The sequence below is a fragment of the Myripristis murdjan genome, chromosome 21 (assembly GCF_902150065.1).
Source record: "Myripristis murdjan chromosome 21, fMyrMur1.1, whole genome shotgun sequence".
NCBI lineage: Eukaryota > Metazoa > Chordata > Actinopteri > Holocentriformes > Holocentridae > Myripristis > Myripristis murdjan.
In genome coordinates this window covers 10,036,591-10,059,783 of record NC_044000.1, presented here as the reverse complement: position 1 = coordinate 10,059,783, position 23,193 = coordinate 10,036,591, and the positions used below count along the sequence as shown (strand labels likewise).

The 23,193-nt window shown below is 39.1% G+C and overlaps 1 protein-coding gene across 3 annotated transcripts in view; it reads left to right on the top strand.

The window, feature by feature from the left end:
* Window positions 1–6,417: 6,417 nt before the first annotated feature.
* The window catches only part of gulp1a (GULP PTB domain containing engulfment adaptor 1a), an 80,719-nt gene continuing 63,943 nt past the window's right edge, over window positions 6,418–23,193 (top strand). Inside the window, exon 1 of one of the 3 annotated variants that reach the window (XM_030081523.1) lies at window positions 6,418–6,571. The gene's annotated coding sequence lies outside the window, so the exon portion shown is untranslated. The remainder of the gene's footprint in view (window positions 6,572–23,193) is intronic. The other 2 variants (XM_030081522.1, XM_030081519.1) reach the window with 2 other exon arrangements.

Sequence of the window (23,193 nt, the reverse complement as noted above, 5' to 3'; positions counted from 1 at the left end):
TATAACAACTGTTTCATATGGATGACTTGAGGTTTACTAAGTCATGACAGTGCAGACAAATTCAGGTCTGAGCATTTCACATTCAAGTCACATGTAGATGGCTTCCCTTGGGATTCAATTTTACGCTACACATCCATGTGGTCCAGATCGTGCTGCTTTTTGCTGATTAAAAAACATCAGATACGTGTCATATGGGACAGGAACCAATCAGAGTTTGAGCTGCGATGAAACATAAGCTGAAAGAAACAACAACCGGTACTTTCAGTCGCCTCACCATCCTCTCTCTGTGAGTGAACATGCACACTCACTATGATGACCTTTTACAGAAATGCTCTCCTGAATTCCATGACTGATTAACTGAGTTCAGTAAGACCTTCACAGAAAACACTATTTAAGATAACAATGTTGATTATGATGTTGGAATTACACATGATTGGACATGATTGCAATGTAAATTTAAGTACTGATTAAGCTTTTAAAAAGTTGTTTTATCGCAGCGAAAGAACCTGCATAGATCTTCATTCGCATATTTGGTCTCTGTTTTCCACTTCCAACTGGATGCTGTCTCGGCCAAGAAAGAAGCAAGAGAGAGAGGGAGGGAGGGAAGCATCGATGTGACTAAGGCATAACAATGCATGCAATCACGGTGAAATTTTTACCCATCATGCAAACATCATACAAAGGCGGTAAAGACTGCCTCAGAACAGCTCCCTAATGTCTGCTCCCTGTGACATCAAGACTCCCATCTTGTCACCAGAAGGGAAAGAGGATGTAAAGCTTTACTTTTGAAGCTACCCTGCTCCCTTACATCACTACTGGATTTCACATCCAATAATAATGGCACCAGATCACAGGACTGGTTAGTTTTAAATTGTCTGTGCATAATTTCTGAACTTGGCAAGACTTATTTCTGGTGCTATGCACCTCATAAATAGAATAAACTGCAAAGCACTTAGAATTCCTTGTCCCCATCAATGATTTTATAGCAATAATATTTCATATTTTCCACATTGTTTGTAATAGCTTTTCATAATGTATGAAAGTATTTTGCTGTATCCCATCTAGCTGAATGTTCGAATGGTACAATGTATGTGTATATTGCTTTTGTCCTGTATTTTTTAAAAGTATTATTTTTTTTTTTTTTTATTCCCAGGGCTCTATTAAAAAGGAAATATTGTTATCAATGAAGCTATCATTGTATAAAGCAGAAATTAATATGAAAAATTCTCAGCATCAGTAGATTCCTATTCCTCCTGTTGAGGAAATAGCTTTGGTTTTCTGTTCCCTGAGGGGTCCTTTGTGTGTGTGCACTTTTCAATCATATTCCCACAGTATTCTAGCTGGACACCTTAAAAATTCTGATCTAATAACAAACTCTGTGTACTCTGAAGCCATGAGAAAGTGTCTCAGAGCAAAGCCTGTCAGTTTAAGGATGTAAGGATGCACCGGCCTAGTAAACAAAGCAAGCTCATTCTACATAAAAGAGAAAAATATATAATGGAACTTGTGTACTAGGTAGAATACCCAACAAGATCTTCCAACCCGTATGGCCATATAAGCCATTTGTACCTACAAAATATGACCAACAGGAGCATTTCCGAAATAAGTAGTGCTAACAAAAGTTAGCCTGCCGGCTTGTTAGACACCAAAGCTACTTGGTTAAGTTTAGGGTATACTCATAGTTAAGGTTAGGAACAGGTTTGTCATCATGGCTAAGGTTAGGAAAACATCATGGTTAATGTTAGGAAACATTAGCACTGTTCTCACTTAACTCTGGACTTTGTTGGTCTTTATAATACATCAGATTGTCATTGCTTACAGAACCACTAGAGTTCACTAAACTTTAAAACGCAGCTGTAGGTTATAATAAGCTTTGGTACAAATGACCCATGCAGTTGTTTTCTGCCGGACAACAGTCTCACAATTATGCCTCTCATTTTCTAAGGTTAACTCTGAAAACAGACTATATGACATCTTTCCTTTGCTTGTCATCTGTACCAAACATTTTTATTTTTTGCCATGAAGTGTAATACTGAAAGGAAGCATGGCAATTCTCTGCTGGGGCACCTTTTTGCATTAGTCATCTCACTGGAGATCTTTTGTGACGGCTCTGCTGATGAGCTGCAACGATGATGGATATGTAGATCTGCCCTTTGCTCTGCTCTTTATGTGGTGCCTCATTTCACCAAATGGGAATAGATAGATTTGTAGTGTCCATGGTGCATATTTGGTGAAAAGAAATAGAGTCCCCTGTTATGGACAGAGAATGGAATTGTGGATAACAATATGAAATATAGAGGTAGCTGAAACTAGCTGCTGTTGCAGAAAACCTTAGAACACCTAATAAATAAAAAGGCTAGGCCAGTGGAACTCAAAAGCAGGTTTTGAAAGCTTTTTTCTATATATGTATTGCTGTTGTGCACCGTGGAGGGTGTGAATTTCTAATATTTGCCCGAAAAGGCTGTGATGCCGACTGTACACTATGATAAAAATGATGAAAACAATGAACTGAGAGGCTCCAGCGGCTTGCAGTGAAAAGCACATGGCTTTTACATTACAAATTTCAGACAGCATCTCAAATGTGGGTGACCCTTTTAATAGAAACATAATTTCTGGTGTATGCACAGTGAAAGAGAGAAGCCGGATGAGGACAAAGGCAGTAAACAGGGCAATGACAACGTCTCTTTGTAGGTTTGCTTCTCAAATTGGTAGCAGAGGTTTTACTCCGTCCATGTCAAAATAATGTAATCCGCCCTGACTTTGTATTGTTTGGAGGTGGATAGAGCCAGTGTTCCTGGGGCAGCAAATAGTTCTCAAAAAAAATAATTTGCCCCCAAGTCTGGATTATGCAGGATATCTGTGTCAGTGAAAAAAAATGTTGCTGGTGAGGTTTTTCATGTAAATTTTGGATGGTTTGAGCTGCACAAATGAATTACCTTCCAGCCCTGTTGTGTTTGGGTGAAGGGATTCAAGGAAGACAGCAGCAGACTGGAAACCTCGCAAAATCCCATCAACTAAAAGGTAGATTGATTATCTTGCAGTTTGGCACATATCATGAATCTGATTTTACTTTAAACTACTCAGAAAGATGTTGAGAAACTCACAAATAAAATCCACAGATAACTGGTGAACCACTTTCTCTCCAAAACCACTAAAATCTATAATTCCTTACAAAAACTCTGAACCCTTTTAGAAGTTTGGGGTGAAAGTCAGGTACAACTTTTACACCACAATCACAGCGCCTTATCATGTCAGCACTACCTCTGCCAAAATAGATGCAAATCCAGTGAAACACAACAAATCTATAGCAGTTTATGAACAGGTCAAAGTTGACTGCATCCTACGCATGCATGCATTGCATACATTGCACAAAACGCATTCATTTTTTGTGTGGGAATGCAGAAATAAGTAAGATTTCAATTAAACTTTTCACAACTCTCCCAAGGAAACTACTCTGACATGTGTTTGGCCGACACAGTTCTGATTAGTCTGGAAATGGGTTTTTACTTCACATATTTTATTATTGTTTTTTTTATTATTATTATTTTAGTCAGATATTTGGCCATAAAGTGACAAAATAGTTGTATGAATTGTATGAATAAGCCTGAGAAGTGATCAGATGTGTAGCCCAAAGTCTCCTGCACAAAATGATACTAACCACTTGCCACGAGAGTAAACACAGCTCCATCCATTCCCAGAAAACTGGAACCCGCATAAAAAGGGGGTACACAGAATGAAACAGGGGCTCTTAGTTACATATATATGTATTGATAGTAAAATTCAATTATTTAAATCACTGGTTAATTTTCAGGTTGTGGATTTTACTGTTTTGTGATGCACAAGGTCTCAACTAATACACTGTGATTTTTCCACTTCGATTAAAGAGGTGTACCAAGAAAACACAGTTTGCAGCTATGCCCTATGGTCTAACACAGAAACTTTCTGGGGGTATTTTAGGGGAACCTTTAGGGGTTCCTTTAAATCTGCAAACCTGCAGTTGTACGGGAATTCTCTCTATTACTGTTGATCCCCAAAGGAGAAAGTCATCCCTTGACTCATTCCCTTTCCCAGTCAGACAGAAGCTCAGTTACAGAGTGGCATTTCTGGAGGTGGAAGGGATTCCACGTCTTGCTCAGAGGCTCTTTGGCAGGGCTGATGATTGCTGTCATATGGACTGACTGCAGGGCTTCCAGCTGAAAGTTGGTCTCCTTAATTCTACACCACTCTACTGGTTCACATGAAAACTATACACTACAAACGCATTAATTATGGAAATCTGAGCCAAAAATAGAATTCACATATTATTTATTATCCTGGATGATTTAAGCTCTCCCAGAATCTGAAAACTAGAGGCTAAGACTGTGATGCCACCTGTGATGTCATCGAGAGATACTTTCTGAAGCTGCTCCACTGATAATAAATAAGGGAGACAGATTGTAAATACTGTGACAGCACCTGGGGTGGTTTTCCTGTGATGTAGATACAGTTTTAGCAAACTGTAGACAAGGAAAACCATTTGAAGCTGACTATCTGCCAACTCCTTTGGGACTAGACGCTAATCCTCTGTGAAATATCTGTTAAGCCAGACTTGAAACAAAGCTTTAACCAATATATTTAAGTCTACAAAGCCTATCTTTCTTCTATTGTGGATACAACTACTAACCAACAGAATCTTGGCTTTGTTTTGGATTTTCTTTAGAGTGCTTAAATGCATGGACTATATCTTAATGGAATGTGATGTGTTATTGATCTCCACAGGAAATTTCTCTTTTTGCTTTCCTCTCTCTGCAAGAGGTTCAGAGGTCAGCATCAGCCACAGAACAGTGCCTGTGGTGCAGGAAAGGGCTTGGTGTCTTGCTCAAGGGCACTTCAGCAGGATGGACGTGTGCTGACAGAATGAATTGCTCCCAGGTTCTCCGGGTGAAGAGAGGTCTCTCTCTCTCTCTCTCTGTCTCTCTCCCTCTCTAACTGAAGGTACCAGTTATTCTGGGCTGCTGTATTAGCCATTTCGACTTAGAGTTCCCAGCTTTATCCTCATAGTTTGTTTTTTTTGTTTTTACCGTGTTTATCTTGGTGGAGAGTCTAAGATATTCCAAAGATACCAAATATGTCCTGCTGAATCACAGGGGGAAAAATTATGCACAAGACACCTTAATATTTTTTTTTTTTTATCTGATGTAATGGTGCAGACATGTACGTGCGAGGAAATATTTTCTAACTTTGGAGCTACTTAAGGGGAAACCTAAGGGAAAATTGGAGATCAAGGAGTTAAATAAAACACTACCCTTCACCTATGTTAGACCTTATTTCTTCATAGAAATGATCTACAGTTTATTTTTAATATGCTAAGAGGGTTGTGTGAGGTCAGAATGCAGCAAAAAGCAGAAAAAGTGTATAGATTTATAGTTAATGGGGTAACAAGACTCTTATAGCTCAAAATGACCATAATTCAATGTGAAGGGAGTTGGATGACAGTGTGACACGCAAGTGGTTGGCAAGGCAACTCATTTCAGTTTCAACCCAAAATAGCAATTATTACCCAAAAATGTAGATTTATTGTTTCTGCCACTCAAAGGTCACTATAAGCTCTCCCAGAAACAGAGCAATATTTGTGTCATTCTTATACTGTTTGCTGATGGATGATAAAAGTCATAGATTATTTACACCAAAATGCAACTCTCTGTTGTTGAGCTTGATGCAAGCTGGAGTGGCTTATTCTTACTCTTATAATACAAAGGAATATAGGATATCTGCCAGGGGCATTTAATCTTTTTTATATAGTTTTTGAACAGTAGCCCAAACTTTGTGGTTCCTAAGGGGACAGATTGACCCAGTAGCTATATGAGTGGTGATTTTTCAGTAATAGTGCAACAGAAACAGATAAATGCCATTGCTGAGGGGAAAAAAGAAAGAAAAAATGACCATTGTATGTAATGCTTCACATATTTTGTCATATCAAATAATACTAATAAAGATAATGATGATGATGATGATGATGATGATGATAATAATAATGATAATTGTTAGAATAATACTAAGAAGAAGAAGAAACAGAAGAAGTGCAAATGGGGGGTCTTGACTGTCTTTTAGTCCAGATTGTCCTTACATAGGACATGATATGGTGTATCGAAATTAATAGAGCCGCAAACACGTTATTTTTGCAAATGAAGTTATCATTTACATTTTGTTACATTACATTTGGTCGCAGTCGCGGGTGTGTATCAAAGTGATATTCGGCCTCGAGCGTGACTTGGCCAATCAAAGCTGAGGAGTGGACCTTATGGCTTTTAATGACATGAATATTAACACTGTCGTGACAGCCTCCTAATATGGTGTGTGTGTCCCCCGTTCTTTCCGGTCGCGTCTCTCCCCTCCTTCCCTGTGTATCCTTCCAGTTGCGACCAAAGAGCTTTACTGGTTGCGACTGAGTGCCCGCTGACGTCACCAAACTTCTCCGGCAGCTGTGGCGAGATGAGGGGGAAGAATGAGAGTGGCTGATGGTGAGCCTTGGTGGCGGAGCGCACGGGACCGTGGTTTTTAACGGGACGGCTGGACTTCATCTTCTCTCGGGGTGAGTTAAAGCACTGTCTCCTGCACTTTTGTCCATTTGCACCGCGAACTGCTTTGTCGCCAGTGTTTGGAGTTGTGTGTCGAGTCTCCCGTCTGCTGCAAACATTCTTTCTTTTGTTAAATGCTCCGCACACTTTCGCCTCCTCACTTCACCCCGCGATGTTGTCTGTCAATAAAAGTCGAACTTGACATTACACCTTCTGAAAATGTGCGGCTATGTCCCGTTTTGCCCCGGAGTGTGCTCATGCTCTTGAATCACATTCACTCGACTTAACGGGAAACTTTGTTGCGCAATTAAGTTTCTGCTCGCGCAAGGTGGACTCCGAGGAAACAGTATGTCGACTTTGCATTTCCTCCGCGAAAATGCTCCATTTTTTGTCAACTCACTTTTAACCAAACAAACTGCAAATTAGCTGCTCATTATCTCCACATTTTCACCCTTTGTTTTTTAACCGAACGTTTTTTTTTTTTGTTTTTTTTAAACCAATTAATCTCCCAACAAACACTTAATTTGCCCAGTTTTTTATCTTCACGGTATTCGTTCTGTTTTACGCGGAGGAGCCTAATTACTGGTTGAAAAACACAAGGGGTACAGTAAACAAATGCACGTTTCTTGCGCTAACGAGAACGCCGCCCTCAGATAAGCTGCTGATTCAGATCCAGCTTCATATTCCTGGGCAGTGACACCGCTTTGGTGTGGGACATTTCTGGGGAATCATCACGTTTGAAGTGGGTATAATGCGTCGCGGATATGTGTATAACGTGAGAACAGTGGGATGTTTAGGGGATCACTTGTGTTTTTGTTGTTGTTTTTTTCGGAGGAGGAGAGGCATATGGGAGGTTTTCAAGTGAATGACATTCAACCCTGGGGAGAGCATGATCAGAATGATGCAACAGATTATGCCCCTGTTGTCAAAATGGACAAGGATCTGTTAAGGACACCCTGGGATAAAAGACAGTCAGGTCCCTCCCATCTGCACTTGTCAGATATTCTGCTGTACACATTTTTTAACAATAGCAGTGAGTTGTAGGCTGATTTAGGTCTGTGTTTACCATTGGAATTAATCATGGGGTGGATCAGCTCCTGCCTGTACACCTCTTCCTTTTGCCTCACACTTCTCGTTTCTTGGCTTATGTGTCATCATTTCCTAAGATTGTGAAACAAGAGGTTTTGGGAGATTTGTTGCTGTCAGCACTGATCGTTGTTTCACAACATCTTCAATTCCATTCTGCCTTTTTACAATCAGAGTGGCAACTTGCATGCAAAAATCTCTGAAAACCATTAGTCTGGATTCTTATTTCAGCCAGCTGGTTACAGTAATTGAATAGGTTCTCCAAGAGACTCCTCTCTGGAGTGTTGATGGGCTCACATCGTATACTGTGAATATGCAAGCCCCCTTTGCAAATTAGTTTGAATTAGCCTTGAGGCTTTGTGATTAAACTGCAATCCAGCAAAGCATTTTCCAGTTTCCCAGCAATTTGCTAGGACAGCCGGTTGAAGAAGGCACAAGCGATTCTGAAAATCGGATTTCAAGCGCAGTCAAATTAAGGTCACATAAAATGAGTTGAGAAAGTCCTATTCTGTTAAAACAATTCTTGACACCCATTTAAGTGTTTTGCCACTGTGTGCTTTTCTGCCGCTTTGCATTGTATTCAGTGATGGAGAAATCTGTGAAAATATGTGTCAACACTGTTACAGTGCATATGCATACTACTTGCATGAAGTATGGGTTACTAGAATAAGATTTATTTTAATTTATGACCAAACACCATGAATCTAGGTGCTTTAAATTTCACAGAAAACCTACCAGAAAAAAGTTGGACCTTAAAAAAAAAAAAAAAAAGGCTCACAATGCACCTTTAATGTAATGGATATGTATGTATGTATCTATGTATGTATGTATGTATGTATGTATTTATATATTTATTTGGAGCTCTAAATAATGAGAAATAATGACAAATGATTTTATCCGTAGGACTGCATCTAATTATTATTTTCATTGTCAATTAATCAATTATTGGTCATTTTTGATTAAATGATTGATAATTTTGTATACTAAGTGTTAAACATAATAAGAAATGCCCATCACAAGTTACCAATGCCTAAGAACTGTCTTAAAATGATTATTTAGTCTGACCAGCAGCCAAAAAAGCCTGAAGCTTTCATTTTATAATTATAAGGAACAAACAACTCAACATTTGTGAAGCTGTAACCAGAAAATGTTTAGTATTTTTACTTGAAAAAAATACACTTACTCAAAATTCAAATTGATTGATTTTCTGTTGATTAACTAAAAGGTCAATTAATAAGCATTAGATATAAAATAAAGCAGAACAAATTACTAATCCATTTAAACGCCAACCCACATGGGGACAGCCTGTTGGTGTCATGGCTGGTGTGATTCCATGAAACAGGCTGGTCAGATGTGACTGGCTCTGTCATTAACTTGGGAGATCTTTTGCTTGCGAGGCTAACAAGGTCACAGGATTCGTCTTAGGGTTCCCTTTTGACATGGCAGTTCACATCAGTCACTCGCTTTGCTTGAAATAGCCTAACAGTGGCATCTGTCGTGCATTTGTGGTTTCAGGAATAAAAATGTATGGCAGCACAAACTCAGAATAAGGCTGGTTTTGGCATATGCTGAGGGTATATTTGTGGAGTGGTGTGTATATTGTCTGTTGCATGTCCCCTTGTACTGTATGTGTGGTCCTCTTGTCTCTGTGCTGTGTCAGTGCCTGTAACCGCTGTCAACATATACACCAGTGTCAGAGACAAATTTGTCCCTGCAAATGCAGCAACTGTGGTTCAGATTTTAGATTCACATACTGACTGATAACATCTGAAAAATGACAATATTTAGGCCTATTAGGGCGCTGGTTGAGAAATTCACTGCGTTGCTACCATACTCTCGATAGCCTGTATGTTTACCACTCCCAGGCTAGCCTCAGAATTTTGAGCAGACACTCCCTCTATCGGTGTGAGATCACACAGTGACTGATAACATCATTACTATCAGCCCATGCTCCCTATTCCTCTCTGTCACCAAAAGTCTATTACAGCAACTTCATCTTTCTACCTAGAGCTATTTGTTGTCAGATCTGTGGAAGGCTGATGTGTCTTCAACCTTGTACGTAGTCAGAAGTACCAGTTTGTCAATTGCTATGGAAATTGCATTTGTTGCTACCAGAATCAAAATTGAGAGGAAAAAATACAGAGGGTCTGTTGAGTGGCTAAGTTTTGATATCATGTCCATTGCAAAACAAAACACTCATGAAATAAGCATATCAGCCATTTGCTTAAGTCATGATAATTGATATTTTTGTCTTGCTTGGCAGGGGCATTGACTCGCACAAATGTCAAAGCCTTGGGTCTCCCCATTGCTGTGATTGAATTAATCCTCTCAGCACTTACTACATATCTCAATTAATCACAGGCTCATGCAAATGAGACAGCTGAAAGTGCCTTGGGTCTATGTTCTTGTTCCTGCCTATACTGCATACTCTTGTCCTGGCGTCTTTTGTCTTACTTTTTCGTGGATGAGACGGGCATTGTTTTGTTGAATAGAGGCTCTTCTCCAGCACTGATGGAGCGGCTTTGTTGTTCATTGTGTCAATCTGGAAGTATATTAAAAGCCATGTGAGCCCAAGAATTGCAGGAGAACAAAGAAATAAATACAGCTAAAGTCCCAGGCACTTAAAAAGGTATTTTTTGCTTTCAGTGCTTTGATGTCTCAATTGAAAATAGCACTTGTATGCCACTCTGCATAAATTATCTTTTGCAGAGCGGCACACACCATGTAGTTAACCAAAAGGGTGGTCTAATAATGTACCATACTATAAAGTAGAAGAGTGCACTCAATAGAGCGCAGACCTCCCCAGGTGTGTCCCCTTTTATCCTGACTGTAGGCTAACCTATGTAGAGCTCAGGAGAGACTCAGCAGCCAATTGTATTGTCGCCTTTCAAATGACAAATTAAATGACTGTCTAATTCAAATATAATGCAGTACAGCATAAAAAAATATACCATGAACACCCAGAGCCTCTCAAGATTAGCTTTTTCTTATTTTCTCTGTATGTGATTCACTTCATTGCACAAATCATTCCAGTCGTCAGGAACCTATGTCTCGCAAGCCTTATTTTTTTTTTTTACAGAAGTCATATCACTTTTGACAGAGGCCACAGTTCAAAAAGAGCACAAATTAAAATAGCAAAGTACAAAATTACTACTTTGGTCTCTCTCTCTCTCTCTCTCTCTCTCTCTCTCTCTCTCCTTCTCTCTCTCTCTCTCTCTCTCTCTCTCTCTCTCTCTCTCTCACACTCACTCACACACACACACACACACACACACACACACACACACACACACACACTATTCAGCGATAGCTGTTCTCCCCATTCTGTTGACTTTTTTCATCAGCAGACCATGGCCACAATAGGTTAAAAAAAACATATTAGGCTGTTAGGCCCAGTAGTATGTGAAGAGAGAGCAGTGGTGGTGGAGCAAGCTAGATGGTAATTGAAGAGAGGGAGCCAGAGAGAGTAGCCAGAACAAACATTTTTCAAAATTTTTGAATCACCGCAACCTCAAGAAGTTTTTCATCATACAGTCATAATTGCACAAAAACTTTAGGCTGATGAACTCAAAAGTATGCAAGATTATCTGCAGAAACACACACACACGCACACACACAACCAAACACATGACACACCATTACATTTCCCTCTCACGTTCTTTAAGACAGCTTTTCTGTGTCTTGCCAGTATTATGAGCCTTGGCAAAAATGTAATATGTATATTTTAGTGTAATGTAAGTCAATGCTATCTACAGCTCTGCTACATTAAGTATGTTGCATAAAAGCATATAATTAGACAAAGTGTCTCTGCCATGGTGTAGTCCACTCCACTGGTCAATTTGAAACTGGTTTAGAATAAATAATGTGGGCATTTTTTTTTTTTTTTTAATGGAACACTGTTTGGTCTCTACAGGATTTGAATGGGTATGGGTCTGGATTGCTGTGACCTGACTGAAAAGAAGGCTATAGATGTTGTCAGAATAGAATAATGTAGCCAATGAGAAAAAGTGGGGCAGCATAAAATGAACATAAAAGCAAAGGCAAAAATAAAAGACTCCGTATCGTGGACAGTTTTTTTGTCAGGACAGACTGTTAACAGCAGTTGGACCTGCTCCCTTAAAACACCAAATGAGTCAAGGGTAAATAAATCTGCCAGATGAGTGAACAAAATGAGGTGCTGGTCCTAATGAAAACTTTCAACATGATAAATAGACCATCTTATTGGCCTGGTTCCTCGGATGCCACATTGCAGAACAGAATGGGAATGGCTTGTCATTGCTTTTACTGTACCTTGAGCTACCTACACATGATTTCTTTCATTTGCTCACTGTGAAGAAGAGGGTGGGTGGTCTGCTTGGTGAGTTGATGTGTCTTCAAGAAAGCCCAGTCTGACAACTGACATCTTGCCATGCACAGGGTTTTTTTTTTTTTTTTCTGAAGAAGCACAGGGTTATAACACTGTAGGTGCTTTCTTTTTTTTAATCACCTGCTTACATCATATCATGCTAGAATCTCATTGATAGTGCTCCAAAAGATCAGCTATAAATACTGTTAAAGTTGAAATAATTTGAACTCTGAATGCAGCTGGGTGGCAAACTTGAGTGGTGCACTTTGCCAAGGATTGTACTGCAGCTGAGGTGGGCATCACCTCCCTGCCATAGGAAAACAATGGCTCAGCCAGTGCAAAGCTGTCTTGCTGCTAAGCATGTGTAGGAACCTTTAGGTATGCCTGATTTAGTATGCGTTGTGCTGTGGGAAAGTTTTAACATTTGGGACTCGTCTGTTGTTTCCAATACTATAACAAAGAAGCTGTTAAGCAAGCACAGCCTGTGATTTTGAAACTATAATGTAACTGTATAACCCTAATCATAGAATAATCAGAAATTAACTGCTTAGAGAATTAACACATTTTTTTTAAAGAAATATGTTGACTTATCAAAAAATACACTCTTTTTTTCCCCCTTTTATAAATTGTTTTGGATATGGCTTCAATGTGAAAAGGGTTGCTTTTTGCCAAAGTCTTGGCATTTTGATTTCCAGTGATGTAGTGGAGCTTTAAGGGCTATGGCTAGTGACATAAGGAATCACTTGGCATAGATTTGTTTTATATAATTATTTTTTGTGCCAATAGAATAAATAGGCTGGTGAGGCTAATCATTGTGAGGCCTTATCGGAGTAACCAGAGGGGAAATCTCAAGTCCTTGCCAGTGCAGTTTTTGCAGTAGTCATGTCAACCTCCATGCAAGCTCACATTGAACGATATGAGATACACATCATAAGGAATAAATCAAATAACATTACAGTGGCCCAGAGGTGCAGCAGTTATTTGTCATTTGTCGTATATTTTTCATTCTGAGCCTTAGTGCATGCTGTTGCTCATACCTAATCCTTTGATGCGCCACATGTACTATGTTGTTATGCCCTTTATATTAAATTTTTAGGTGATATGTATGGAATATGCATTCACAGAGTTTACCTTTGTAAGAGATTTCAATTGAATTGGTAAAAATTGTTTTAAAATGCCATTCCAGTTTTGTTGTAGCATGCCAGTTACCAATATGTGAATCATGTATACATCTACAAGTTAGAATGACCCTGTTCTCCTGAAAGTACAACTTCAGTCAATCTCCATAATCACTTAGCATAGTTCATTAAAAGTTAGGAGGTAAGATTGCTTTTGTATTCATTACCAGCTGTTGCCCATTGACATTTTGCAGAAATGTCTCTCTCTTTCTCTGGGATAGGTCAGATTGATCTTGTAAGTAGATGACAACTGAGACAAGGGAAGTCAATGATGGAAAATTGTGAGCAGACTGAGATGATGGGTTCCCGTCACCCCATTGCTGTGCTGCTTGCAAACTGCATCTTTAGCCTCGCTCTAATATGTTGAGGCAAATCACAACAAGACAGTTAAGAATGGCCGGCTAAAATGGTACCTGGCATTAAAAACTACATTGAAAACCTTAATTTGGTCTGCGTTTCTCAGGTGTCCTCGTGGCTCGGTGAGCTGGGACTCATGCTGTGTGCTCATGCTGCGTCTCTGCCTCTCTCTGTCAGGCTTTCCCATCTTTCCCGTCTTAGTTTCCTGTATACCATTTGTACACAGACACGCCATGAAAAACTATGTTGTAGAGCTTGATCACTTGTAATCTGTCATGCACTTTGAGATGTTTGCCTGTGAATGTGTAGGACATGGTTTTAAATCACTTATGTTCTGCTTGATCCACCCATTTTGGCATTTAGCATTTACACAGCCTAACATTTAAATTCAGTGACATGAATCTGTGACCTGTGCATTGTGTCACAGAAGGTTGGGCCATAGCTGAATTTCAATGAGGTTTGCTTGTCACAGTTCAGACATGGATTAAGTGATACATTCTGATTAATGAAATTGTCTCTGCAGTGTAATTCCCTGATGAATGTGCTTCTGCTTTTGTAAGAGATTGGCTAATGGGATGAGAAACATCCCGTCTCACAATTAGCTCTCTTAGTTATCAAAATTTGATAGTGATGGTTACTATATTTAGGCACTGGTCTGACATTTTGTCTGAATCCTAAATCAGTTGCAGTTTGAAGCCCCTTTATCCTTGCCTGCAAATTCTGATGATGACAGCTAGCTCCCAGACATATTTATGGAAGCTGACTTCTCTTTTGGTGTGGAAATTGATAATGTTGTCAGCTGTTTTAAGAAATCATTAATTCTGCATGTTGGGAATGTGTATCCTTTGCTTAAGAGTAAACGACTGTGAGTCAGTTTTATGCTCCCACTCTTTCCAGTTCTGGTATGATGAAGGTGTCTGTGGCAGCTTTTTTGACTCATGGCTTTCTCAGACTCGATTGAACAGGAAAGTCATCCAGTCAGTCATGAAACACTCACTTCATCCTGTCACTTTGCTCAGACACTAAGTCAACACACTTTTTACTTTAAGTAGAATGAACTAGCAAATAACTCACAACAACCAAGCAAAGCAAAGGGATTTCGCAAAGATTATGCGAGACAGCCATTCACTGAGAAGTAGAATTAACTAAAATTTAAAAGACTGAGTACTGAACTCCTAGAATTTCATTGTTTTCTTGCCTCTAGATCTCTCTGCTCTTTCTTTCTCTTAACCTGCTTGTTCATATTCAGGGTCACGAGGGGCTGCTCTTCCAGGATGTACTGGGCAAAAGGCAAGAAGACTCCCTGGACAGGTTGCCTGTCTATCACAAGGCCAACATAGCAGACAGACTGTCATACGCATGCGTATGGGACGTTTGAGAGTCTCTAATCGTCCAGACTTGCTTGTCTTTTGAAACTGGAGCACCCTGAGAAAACCTTTGAACTCCACACAGAGAGGATGGGGGCTAAAATCAAACAGTCTTGTTGTGAGGATACAGTGCTAACCAGTGAGCCACTGTGCCACCTTAGATCTCATGTTTCAATTGTTTTAAAGTAAAATTTATTACTGAGGAACAGTGGAAAGCAGATAAAGGCATCAGATATCTACATTTCATCACACCCTCACAGATCCTGTTCAGCTTTGAACAAGTTGATGAACAGCACCCAGGACTGACGTCTGTGAGCCCAGCAAAGCAGACAAGGCGACAGCCTGGCACTGCTGGCGCTGGCATTCCAATTTGTCTGAAGCATGATAAGGCATGTCTGCATGATCCAGCAACTCCAAAGAAATCACTGGCATATGCCTCTGCATGGCTTCCCCTTTTAATTCAAGTAGTCATCCCACTGTGAGTAGAAACTGATCGCTTTTTATGGCTCTTTTATTTCTAGATGAGCACTATTCATTTGAAGGGGCCGGCCCAAATGCTTTGCGGCTGACATTTTTCGCCCCCCTTTGACACTGTGACTGCATTATCCTCCTTCTGGTAATGAATTGGCAGGAGTTAACTATGTTTTATTGGTATTGTTTAATGCTTTAGGAGGAAGGCTGATTTTTCTGTTCATCCTCTATGGATAATGAGGCTGCATATCTCATTGTAGCAGGCCTGAAATGGCTATTTATGTGTTGTAGATGTTTTGCCAAGGCTGCAGTCTGCAGTACATACTTATCCCCTTCAAGTACATTATTCATTTCCTTCCACCTGATCAGCCTGGAAGCTTCATCCATAAAGTGCATTCACATTAAAACTAATTGGATTTATTTGGGACCATTACAATGCCACCTCCTTGTGCCGGTACAGTCAGGGTTTTGGTATCGCACCTTTGGTGTTGTTTGTGGTCTTTAAGTTGATAGTACAATCCCTCTTTAAATCTTTCCACATTATGATCTTTTCTCAAAAAATAAATAAATAAATATTTCTTGAACTTCAATAGCCATGTTCCTATTATTATGGTTTCAGTGTTTCTTATTTATCCTTTTGCATAATGCTTTAATAACGAAAAAGTGACAAAATGTTGAGCTCAACTTTTTTTTTTTCAACAGCATTGCTAACCAAATGCAGGAGAAGAGCAATTTTTAGTCCCAGTGATGGTATCAGTTTTCGAGACTAAAAGGAGTCTGATCTAGTCTACGCAGATTTTGGACTGGGGAATGGATGATTGACTCAGGTTGTATTTATTTTGTTGTGAGTGGGTTGAGTTCCTTTGCCTCCTAATGGCCATTGCCCATCAGATAAATTCAAACTTACTCGATTATGTCGATTAAAATATTGATTGACATAAATGGCTTGTGGCACTTTCCAATAAAGTGCATAACCTACTACTAATACCACATAATGAGCTCAGAAACAATGTAACAAAACATAATATAGAAATTAATCATTATGATTCTGAAAATCATAATGTCTAGGACAGGTTGCAGCAAAGGAGTCCTCACCACAAGAGGAGTTCAGGTCATCATGAAATTTAAATTATATTGATTCATTCTCTTTGGCTAGGAGTTTTAGGCTGGTCATCACTTTTCAGTCCAAGTGAATAATATTTTTTTTTCTTTTTTTCTCTTAAACTTGAATTCCATAATAAAATGCACAATTCCATTTAACTACTGCAAAAACAGCTATCTAGATGTAGTATTCATTTGGTACACAAATATTTGTTTTTCCATTCTCTTGTACTTAATCATATTTTATCATTATCATGGAGCCCTCAGGTTTAGATATGGTTATTGTAATCTCATTTCCTTTTGTGCATCATTTGTGAGTGATGCACAAAGAGAGGTGCACCTCTTTGGTAGCATCACCAACAAAACTACAAAGACCAGTCAGTTACTGTAAGTGGCATAGTCTCTTTGAAACCAAAGATGGTTCCTCTGCGTTGTCAGATGCCAACACAGTTTTTTTTTTTTTTTTTTTTTTTTCTGGTGAAGCACTACAGTATTGAACATCTTTGATATGTGTTCTTTTCCCATCATAGACGCTATTTTAATGCCATTATCGGGAAATTACAAGTAATCCTCCCAGGCCAACAACTTGCCATCCACTGATGAGCTCAGAGCCCAGGTGACAACAAAAGGTCCAGATGCTCAGATTTTTAACATAAAGTTGACCTTGAATGTGAGCTACTTTTCACTGTCTCATCCACTTACAGAATCCAATGCCACAGGACCAAACTACACCACCAGAACAATAATGAAACTCAAGGAATGTCCTCCAAAATAGCATCATACAAAAGATAAGAGAAAAGAGAAAATCCTCCCTACATTAAAATGAGCTAAATTCAGCTTTGAACAGTTTCTTCACTATTTCCTAATGCAAGTAACTCTTTTCCAGAGATAGACTTGACAGAACCAAGACTCCAAACCCAGACACCTTTCAGAGCTGTTTTTTTGACAGTACAGACAAAGCATACTTGGTGTACCATTAGCACTTTGATTTAAAAATGATTATTCTCTCAATGTAGTTTCAGCTGTCATGTAACTGTTCTAAGTAGATTCTATCAAAGTGTAGAGTCGATTTCTGCTTAATTATTTATGGAGCACCTCCAGAAAATGTTGTTTGATTACCACACAATATTGCAGATCTTGTTTCTCTGTTTCTGGCTTAAGGGTAGATGTCATCCTTCACACAGATCTTGACTTTGCATTCTGAGGTTTTAGAAATGGTATGGAAATTCTCTTTCATGCTGGACTTTTTCTTCAAAGCCACAGAAACTCTGAATCAGTGGTCTCTATTTGATGCGCTCTTGTTACCTTTGGGGACATCTAAAAAGTAGTAAAAAGTAAAGGGCACAAGTACTAAAAACTAATACTGCAGTATCAAGAAAAGTTGTGACATAAACAGTAGTCTGCTGAATTATGGAGAGTCACCATGAATTTTGTCTTGTAATTAATAAATAAGAAACTAGGAATGTGTTAGGGTCTGCGTTTAGACATGCACTGAGTCCTTCTGGTGCATTCCATGTGGTAAAATGAGTTGACAAATTTTAATCCTCCTCTCAATGCCTTCATCAGGGGAATCAGTGGGGGGAAAGTCTTACCAAATATGAGTGATGCTTTCTTGATAGAAAAGCCGACTCCAAACCCCCAGTGCCTGCTGACATTTTGTTAGAAGCAAAGTAACAGTCTTTTTCTCAGCATATTTGATGCTAGACTTGCAAAGTGCAGATTTTTGCTATTCACCTGGCTCACAAAAAATGGTCACCACTGATAAACAGAAGTCTGGCATTACAAACATGCTCTGGGGACAAATGAGCTACTAAACATGAGTTAGTTAAAATCTTAGCTCAATAATAAAAAGCTTATAGTAGCAGTGAGAATTAAATTATTATTATTATTATTATTATTATTTTTTTTTTTTTTTTTTTTGAAAGTTTGAATGACTTGCTTAGAAATCAAGTGTCCATACCCAATACCTGACATTAATTTAGATAGATAGATAGATAGATAGATAGATAGATAGATAGGTATACTTTATTGATCCCAACCAGGGAAATTCTGGAAATTTGGGGAAATCAGATGAACCTGCAGCATCTCAGTAATAGATAGCAGATAGAGTGTTCATCTCTGTTGCAACCATATTTTGTCATTTAAGATTTAACATACCAGTCTGGCCTTAAGTGCAGCTTTAAAGGACAACACTGAATGATATGCAGACAAACATAAGGGCAAAGCATTTGAAAGCCAATTTCTTCACCAATCAAATTAAGAGTCTGTCAGATTAAAGCAAGGACGGGTCAGGTAGTTGGTCAGTGGAGGTATTGACGCACTAATGTCTGAAGCCGGTTAGATCTCTCTGGCTTTGCTCCAGCAGACATTGTTATCCAGACTTATCAGAGACTCTTTTGGCAGTGGTGACTGTGGAGGAGTCTCACCACAGATCTAAGATGGTCATAATGTAATGATCTCTTGCTCTGTCACTTTATCTGTCCCTTTTTCTCTCAAATGTAGAAACTCTGCATTTGCATGGGAGCAAAGAAACAGATGTTGCCACAGCCAATTCATTTAGAAATGAATATTTTCACATTAAAATTTCTTCTCTGTTGGATCTGTGTGTGTGTGTCTGTGCGTATTTCAGCAGACAATTTGGACTCAAGGTTTCCATACACCATACAGTGAATTTTGGGTGTTTGTAAATAGTTGTTTGTATAGGAACAACACAATAAATGTACTATGAAAAATGGAATATAATAATGACCATGGTATTTGTCAATGCTAAAATATAAAAATAATGAGGGGAATGAAATTTTGTGTGACATGGAGGAGCTATTGCCTCTCAAGCTACGATATTGTCTGCAAGAGGATACACATTTTCTCTTCATAATGAGTATATTTTTTTGTATTTTTTCAGCAAATGTTGGGAATGCGTATCTCTAATAAACCAGTATTTGAAGCCAGAGCAAGAACTGTTCATCCTCTGATGCTTTCTCTATACCAGCTACCAGCTCTGTGTTTTTTTTTTTTTTTAGTCACAGCATGTGCCTCCTTGTTAAATAACTGCAGATCTGCTGGTTCACATTTAATATTGTGGACTCTCGGGGTGCACCAGTGGCTCACCCGTAAAGAGTGTGTATGACGTACCAGGGCTTAGCCCCGATCGCAGCGACCAGGGTTCGAATCCGGCCTCAGGTCCTTTGCTGCATGTCATCCCTTCTCTTTCCCCTGCCTTTCCTGTCTATCTCTACTGTGACTGTTGGATAAAGCAGAAATGCCGAAAAAAGATATTGTGGACTCTCTGTACGGTGCTTTTATAGTAGAGTTGCTGAATCTGTAGCTGACCTTCAGCAACAGATTGTTAATGAAAAGGTATCCACTACGAGGCTACACTAACATGGGCAATAACTAGCTAACACGGGACTTTTAAGGTCACAGAAACAAAAAAAATAAAAAAATAAAAAAATAAAAAAAGTTTTAAATATTCAGCACTGGGGCACCCCGGTTGCTCATCTGTTAGAGTGCACGCCATTTAGAGTCAAACCTTGTTGCAGTAGTCCAGCCTGAGCCCTTTGCTGCATCTTTTCCCCTGTTTCTGCCCTCTCCTTCCTGCGCTTAAAACCATCAACCCGCACCCAGTTCCAGTTGTTTACATTCTTGACTTCTGAGCAAACAGTTTTTATTGAACCTCAGAACTTTTCACAGGGGCCAAGCATTTAGGAAACATATATTTGCTATGTTCCTCTATAACTGTGCCATTATAGCCTACTGTTATGTTCAGCTCTTGTGTGTGATGTCATCCAAGTGTGTGAGTGTCACTGTCATTTTGTTGTCATCAGCACGTGATTTAAGCATGAACTTGAATACTTCTTGATAATCACATCTATATATGTGTTCCATTTCAAAACTGGTGGAACTGGAATTGGACAAAAACAAAGAGATTTCTATTTTCAAATTGGCTGAAATGAGTCAGGTGGTAACTGGTTAGTCTCACAACTAACTAGCTGACCTTAACAATTTCAGTGTCATTTGACATCATTAGTGTATGTAGTAAATGGATTGCAAAAGCTCTGTTTAGTGTCTGTAACAATTTGAAACAGCACAGCTTCTTGGTACCACAAGTGTCCTCTGGGCTTTTGTGAGGAGATTGTGGTAGGATTGTTAATTAAGCAGTTGTTTGATGCTGTATCGGTTTTCTCTAATTGACATGTTTGAGCAAGTGTTGTGCCGAGAAGATGATTCAGCTCTGTTCTGTTGGATCCTCTTAATTGTCAAGGGGTTTGTTTGTGGCCTAGTATGTCTGCTCCTATACATATTTACTTGTTTTTGCAGACTTGGATTCCTGGTATTCTTGGCCTGAGGCATCATAACATGGTACCTCAGCGGCAACCTTTTTGATGCGGCACCTGAGTCATCTAGGATATAAGCTGTTATGCCACACTGCAACAAAATTGGCCATCAAAATTGCCCTCAAAAACTTGATCAGTGTATCACTTATATATCATGTGTGGTCTTGGGGCTATGTTCTGCTTTCTGAGCTTTAGAGCCTCAGAACAGCATCTGAGAACAGAATCCCAATAGGAATGCGACCTGTCCTATGCAGGGACTCAAACTTTCTCTACCCTCTGTGTACTTTCTCTACCCTCAAGGCTGCTGGAGGAGCTGAGGTTGCTGAGGAGCTTCTCTCTGTTATTATCTACACCATGCCCTTGAGCATGATTTTGTGTTTGATGTGTGCATGGCTTGACCAGTGTTGCTGCAGTCGGTGGGCTAGGTGCTCAGCATCTGTGCCCTCTGTAAAACCACAGTTAAAAGTTAAGAGATCCTGTCCAGCAGTTTTAGTTGTGAAGCACAGCTATTATCTCTTTTGGGTAGATAACAAATTGAATGATATAGATGGTTTTTGTAAATCACAGAGTGACAGTATCTGAAATCATGAATCTGTTTTGAATGGAGTGTGTTTATGATGCATGGTAATCTGTTATGATTTCCGCACAATGTTATCGTGAGTAAAAACAAGTTTTACAAAAGTAATAACACTACATCTGAAATCATGAATCTGTTTTGAATGGAGTGTGTTTATGATGTATGGTAATCTGTTGTGATTTCCTCACAATACTGTAGATCTTTAAATTGTGAAAAAAAGTTCTCTTGTCACATTCGTCAGTTTTCATTCAAATTAAATTGTCTCTGAAGTGGGTTACCTGATTAAAGAATAACATTTTTGAAATTGTTTTACTTAAATTCAAAATCCCTGAATATATTTGTTAAAATAAAGACATATTTCTTCAGCCATACTGTAGGCATTTTTTTGTGCTTTATCCAGCCCACCAGTTTGTGTGGTGGCTGGGTTGAAATGCTTGTCTGGCAGTAAGGCCCAAAATGAGGCCAGTGAGGAAATCTAGTGTGTAATTGAAGCACTAACAGCACTCCGAGTTAGCTCTTTGTGCAGGAGCTGAGATACAGACCTGGAGGGTGCCTCCTCAGAGATTGTCGATTGGAACCTTGGCTGCTCGCAGTCGCTGTGGCCCACTGCCACCACAGCTGAGATGGTTCTTCAGGGAGGAATCATAAAATGAAAGTTTTGCTAAATTACATGCTCTCTTTTCCACAAACTGAAGATGTAATGAGAAACTGAAGATGTAATGGCTCCTCCATGTTGCATTCTGTCTGTCTGTCTGTCTTCCCACACCTGTCCTGGTCTGTATTCAACAAATAAGGGCTATCCAATTAATGAATAAAATAAGGTGCAAAATAATTCAACTGCATTTTTTGGAAAAAAGTACATAATGTGCATCTAAAAAAGCTATCTCTGACTTATTCTGCCAGGTTCACTGGCAAGTGGGTCAAATAAACATCCCTCATAAGTCATAGAGCACAAACCCTGTCCTCCTGGAACCTCATAAAATAAATCTGCAAACTTGGCTACTGAATATAGCCGCACTGTAAGATGTTATCGTGAATAAAAACAAGTTTTACAAAAGTAATAACACTACAAATTAACTACTACAATATGTGGAAGATTTACAGATTTTGGGGGCTTTTGAGAGAGGTTTCTGGACCTGCTGCCATCTTTTTTTCAGCAAAATAAGAAACTAAACATAGAAGGTATCACCCTAGGCAAGAAAGCACTACCCCATTTCAAAGAGCATGTCATCCTTTATATGCCGCAATATTCTGAACTGGAACTGAAAATGATAATGATGCATCAAATTATGCACATAATCCTATCCTGCATAATTAAGATAGGTGTTATTTTTACACCTTATAAATGCATTTTCATGAAACAGTATTCATCTTTTTTCAACTTTTACCTGGCTCTACAAAGCTCCAAAGTATTTTTCCTGCTATTGGCACCATCAGTTTTATTTGGTGGCACCACCAGATAATCTAGTAGTACCAATGCTTTGATCCAGAGACTGCTTCACACATAGTCATCAGTATTCTGTTTGTTGAAATGTGTTGCCCATTGAAATGAATGCTGCTGTGCCTAGAAGGTGTCACTGTGTTTTAGCAGTTGGATGAACATAGAGACGGTGAATCAATAGGCCATGAAGCAGACTACATGATTCAGCTCTGTTCACATTCTGTTTATACTTGATTCAGAAATACTACAGCAACATTACAGATTAATGGACCTTGATATATAAGCAGTTGTGGCCTTCAGGGTCTCCTTATGAACTCCTGCTTTTTAGTTAGACTTTTGATTGCCAATGCTACTTCTTGATGCACACTCAAGTGTTTTT